The 5,451-nt window shown below is 40.0% G+C and overlaps 1 pseudogene; it reads right to left on the bottom strand.

Annotated features, from left to right (window-relative positions):
- Positions 1 to 2,325: 2,325 nt before the first annotated feature.
- LOC102276643 (heterogeneous nuclear ribonucleoproteins A2/B1 pseudogene) lies at positions 2,326 to 3,087 on the bottom strand (annotated as a pseudogene).
- Between the last annotated feature and the right edge of the window lie 2,364 nt (positions 3,088 to 5,451).

Raw genomic sequence — 5,451 nt, 5'->3', positions numbered from 1 at the left:
TTGGACAGCAAAGGAAACTATAAGCAAGGTGAAAAGACAAGCTTCATGATGGGAGAAAATAGAAAATGAAGCAACTGACATAGAATTTCCAAAATATACAACCAGCTCATACCACTCCATACCAGAAAAACAGACTACCCAATCAAAAAGTAGAAAAAAATACTTAAACAGGCATTTCTCCAAAGAATACCTACAGTTGGCTACCAAACATGAAAAGATGCTCAACCTTGCTCATTATTAAAGAAATGCTAATCAAAACTGCAATGAGATCACCTCACATCTGTCAGAGTGGCCATCATTAAAAAGTCTACAAATAATAAATGATAGAGAGGGTGTGCGGAAAAAGGAATCCTCTTTCACTGTTGGTGGAAATGTAAACTGATACAGCCACTATGGAAGATAGTATGGAGATTCCTTGAATAACTAGGAACAAAACCACCATATGACCCAGCAATCCCACTACTAGGCAGATAACCTGAGAAAACCAAAATTGAAAATACACATGGTGGAAATGAAAATTGATACAGCCACTATGGCTGGTAGTATGGAGATTCCACTAGGAATAAAGCCACCATATGACCCAGAAATCCCACTACGCATATAACCTGAGGAAGCCCAGATTGAAAAGGACATAGGTATCATAATGTTCATTGCAGCACTGTTTACAATAGCTAGAACATGGAAGCAGCCCGGACGTCCATCGACAGATGAAGGGATAAAGAAACTGTGGTACATATACACAATGGAATATTCCTCAGCCATAAAAAGGAATGCATTTGAGTCAGCTCTAATGAAATGGATGAATCTAGAGCCTATTATACAGAGTGAAGTAATACAGAACGAGAAAGATAAATATTGTATATTAATGCATATATATGGAATCTAGAAAGATGGTACTAATGAATTTATTTGCAGGGCAACAATAAAGAAACAGATATAGGGAACAGACTTATGGACACGGGTTGGGGGAGGAGAGGGTGGGATGTATGGAGAGAGTAACATGGAAACATACATTACCATATGTAAATTAGATAAGCAATGGGAATTTTCTGTATGACTCAGGGAACTCAAACAGGGGCTCTGTATCTACCTAGAGGAGTGGGATATGAGGGGAGATGGGAGGGAGGTTCAAGTGGCACGGAACATATGTATACCTATGGCTGATTCATGTTTGACAGAAAATTCTGTTAATTTCTGTAAAAAATTATGTAAAGCTATCATGCTGCTGCTCCTGCTGCTGAGTCGCTTCAGTCATGTCCGACTCTGTGTGACCTCATAGATGGCAGCCCACCAGGCTCCCCCGTCCCTGGGATTCTCCAGGCAAGAACACTGGAGTGGGTTGCCATTTCCTTCTCCAATGCATGAAAGTGAAAAGTGAAAGCGAAGCCGCTCAGTCGTGTCCGACTCACAGCGACCCCAGGGACTGCAACCTATGAGGCTCCTCTGTCCATGGCATTTTCCATGCAAGAGTAATCATACTTAAATTATAAAAAAAAATACATTCAGTTTTAAGATAAACATAAAAGTAATGTACATGAGGGCCACACTTAACACTGAAAGTTAAACATTATCATAAGAAAAATGTTACAGTGTGAGATAAATGCTATAAAGTTCTATAGTAATCAGTTTACAATACATATAAATCATCATTGTACTGCATATTTAAACATATGGTGCTGTGTGTCAATGATCTCATAAAATGAAGAAGTATTTATTTAAAAGAAAGAATAAAAATGCAAAAACATGACTGAAAGAGAATACCTGTTTTTCCTTTAGAAGTCTTTATTAAATCATAAATGTACAACAACTTCTTAATACTACAAGACATTTCAGTTTTTTAAATCCTAGAAAACAGTTTTTCAAAACTGTGAGAAAAATCTTGAAAACAGGTTAACATGTCACTGGACACTTAAAAAACTAATGTTATCAAAGAAGGGATGCTTCTGTCCTCTTACTTGAAAGAAACAAAGTTGGGAAACTGTCTCAAAAGCAATTTTTTTTCATTCTTTCCTCCATAGTATAGTAAACCAATCCATTCACAAATGACTGCATCTGTTCTGGTGTCTTCTGCTACATCACTGCCACAGTCATGGCATGACTGAGAAGAGTTTCCTTAAAGTCATTAATTATTTGGATAACCTAAAGTTGCCCTGTTACCTCTGGGCTCTTATCCTCTCTTTATACAGTCAAGTCCATGTAAAACAGGAAGCTAAAGATCCTCTTGTCAATCCGTATCCAAGTTCTCCACCACCATAAACTCTTTTTCCTCCTTCATAACCAGGGCTAACTCCCAAATTGCCACTTCCTGGTCATTCTCCACACCTACTATAACCATGACCAAGTCCACTGACCGCTTCTCAATCCATCAGATCGTCCTCCAAAGCTACTTCCTTGTCTTGACCCTGGTCCAACATTTCCATCATCACCAGGAGAATCTCCAAAACCAGCATTGTCTCCCCTTCTACTTCTAGAATGCTGGACTTGTTGCATTTTAGGTCGAGAAAAGGCCTTTCTTACTTCTGCCTGATGGCCATTGATGATATGGTTTTTCTGCAACACAATCTTATCCACGGGATCATGGTCATCAAAAGTCACGAATCCAAAGCCTCTTTTTCTTCCAGACTCTCTATCAGTAATTATCTCAATGGCATCGATTTTTCCATATTTCTCAAAGTAATCTCTAAGATGATGTTCCTCAGTATCTTCAATTCCACCAACAAACAGCTTCTTCACAGTTAGGAAAACCCCTCGCTGTCCAGATTCCTCTCTTGGGACAGCACGTTTGGGGGCAATTGTTTTCCCATCAATAGAGTGAGGTCTGGCAGCCATGGCAGCATCCACTTCAGCCATGGATGAAAAGGTGACAAAACCAAACCCTCTTGATCTTTTGCTTGCATGGTCCCTTATGATCTCACAGCTTATAAGCTTTCCCCACTGCTTGTAGTAGTTCCTCAGACTTTCTTCTGTGGTTTCAGAGCTCAAGCCACCAATAAAGAGTTTACGGAATTGTTCTTGTTCCTTCTTTTTCCTCCAAGATCTAACAGTTTGGAAACTTTGCTCAATCTCGGACTCCATCACTTCAGCCATTTTCCTGGTGAGGGAAGGTGAGGGAGATGAGGGAGATGAGGGAGATCTCTGGGAAAGCTCAGCAACCTGACTGTTCACAATGCTGAGGTAACAAGAAACTAGAACCTAACTCACCCCGGATCTGAGGGGGAGAACATCCACTGCTCCCGGAACAACACTCTAAGAGCACCTTCTCAACGACCTGGTGCCACCCTTTGAAATTCTTGAGCACCTTTCAATTTTCCTGCAAAACCTCATTTACATGACTGACTCTTCCTGATTCAGGAATCCAAATTAATATTACATTTTCTGTTATTTTTTCCTATTTTAAATTGTACATATATTAGTATCTTTTATTTCATAGTTTTTCTCACTAAATTGGATATCTAATGAAGACAATATTGATCTAGTCTTTAATGTTTAACACTGACATATAGCAACATAAATATGTTTAGTTCTTAGGAAATGCTCAGAATTTTGAGAGAAAACTATTCACACCAAAAAAGAAATTTTTTTCCTACATTTTTCAAATAAAATCACCATAGATAAGCCCTGATAATCTCTTGTGGTGGACTGCAATCATTTATTTTCAAATCATTTTTCTCTGTGTAATCCATTTTAAGACTCTAGCCACAATAACCCATTTAAGATGTAAAGTTAATCAGTGCACCCTTTCTTTTAAATTTCTGTCCACATTGGTATTTTTAAGGGGAGAAAAAAATAAAATTCCATTCCTGCTGTTCTGCCATAATTATTAACAGTACTTCTTAAAGATGTTTGAGTCTGGAGGGAAAGTTACTTGATCCTCTCATTTACAGAGCACCTAATATATGCCAAGGTGTGGACTAAAACCCAGGATTCATAATTCTACTTAACAAAGTTACTGCCCTAATTTATCTTAATCCTGATGAGATAAAACTGTTAATAGACTTAAGAATGCCTACTCTAGTGTTAGGTATGAATAAGGATTCTGACAAACAGTAAGGCCAATGCAGAGATAGGAGAAAGAGCAAGAGCAGTAAGAAAGGCAAAAGGGAGGGAGAATTAACTACAATTTCAGATGATGAGATTATGGGAAGTCTGACTCCTGAGAGCTGAGCAAAGAAAGAAAAGGATGGGGGTAGAGTTCCCTGGGGGCCCAGTGTTTAGGACTCATCACTTTTACTGCTGTGGCCTGGATTCAATCCCTGGTTGGGGAACTAAGATACCAAAAAATAAAGGGAAGAAAGGAAAAATGGGGGAAAAAAAAACACACATAGTAACTAAGGAATTTTAAGATAGAACAATTTCTGCAACACAGGGATAAACACTACTTTGCTTTCCAGGGACATTGTTTTAAAAACTAAAATGTTGGGGCTTGCCTGGTGGTCCAGGGGTTATGAATACTCCTGCCAATGCAGGCGACACAGGTTCAATCCATAGCCTGGGAAGATTGCTCATGCCATGGAGCAACTGAGCCCACACTCTAGAAAATCTGGACTGTTATTCCCAAGAAAGTTTCATATACAAAGGTATGTAAAACCATGAATCATAAATAAATAAAAATTAAAATAACTAAAATCTGGACTATTATCCTAAGAAAGTTTCATATACAAAGGTATATAAAACTATTTCTTAATACTGCTGCTCCTGCTAAGTCGCTTCAATCGTGTCTGATTCTGTGCGATCCCATAGACAGCAGCCCACCAGGCTCCCCCGTCCCTGGTATTCTCCAGGCAAGAATACTGGAGTGGGTTGCCATTTCCTTCTCCAATGCATGAAAGTGAAGTTGCTCAGTCGTGTCCGACTCTTAGCGACCCCATGGACTGCAGCCCACCAGGCTCCTCCGTCCATGGGATTTTCCAGGCAAGAATACTGGAGTGGGTTGCCATTGTTTTCTCCACCTTAATACTGCTGCTGCTACTGCTAAGTCGCTTCAGTCCTGTCGGACTCTGTGCGACCCCACAGACGGCAGCCCACCAGGCCCCACCGTCCCTGGGATTCTCTAGGTAAGAACACTGGAGTGGGTTGCCATTTCCTCCTCCAATGCATGAAAGTGAAAAGTGAAAGTGAAGTCGCTCAGTCGTGTCCGACTCTTAGCGACCCCATGGACTGCAGCCTACCAGGCTCCTCCATCCATGGGATTTTCCAGGCAAGAGTACTGGAGTGGGGTGCCATTGTTTTCTCCACCTTCTTAATACTAACACCAAGGAAATAACTTAGGTAACTTCTTGTTTTAAGAGTAAAATCTGCTAACTTAAGAAGAGATTTTACCAAAAAAAAAAGGATACAAAAGGACATTCTTGCCATCAATAAAAATGCCACACTTACCAGAACAGTCTGACTTATGAATGCTGGTTCTCCCAGTTCCAAGAGCTGTCCTGTGACCCACACCTGAGATGAAGG

This window comes from Bos mutus, chromosome 7 (genome assembly GCF_027580195.1).
Source record: "Bos mutus isolate GX-2022 chromosome 7, NWIPB_WYAK_1.1, whole genome shotgun sequence".
NCBI classification, from domain to species: domain Eukaryota; kingdom Metazoa; phylum Chordata; class Mammalia; order Artiodactyla; family Bovidae; genus Bos; species Bos mutus.
Note: the sequence above shows the minus strand (reverse complement) of the source record. Positions and strands in the feature narration are given on the sequence as shown.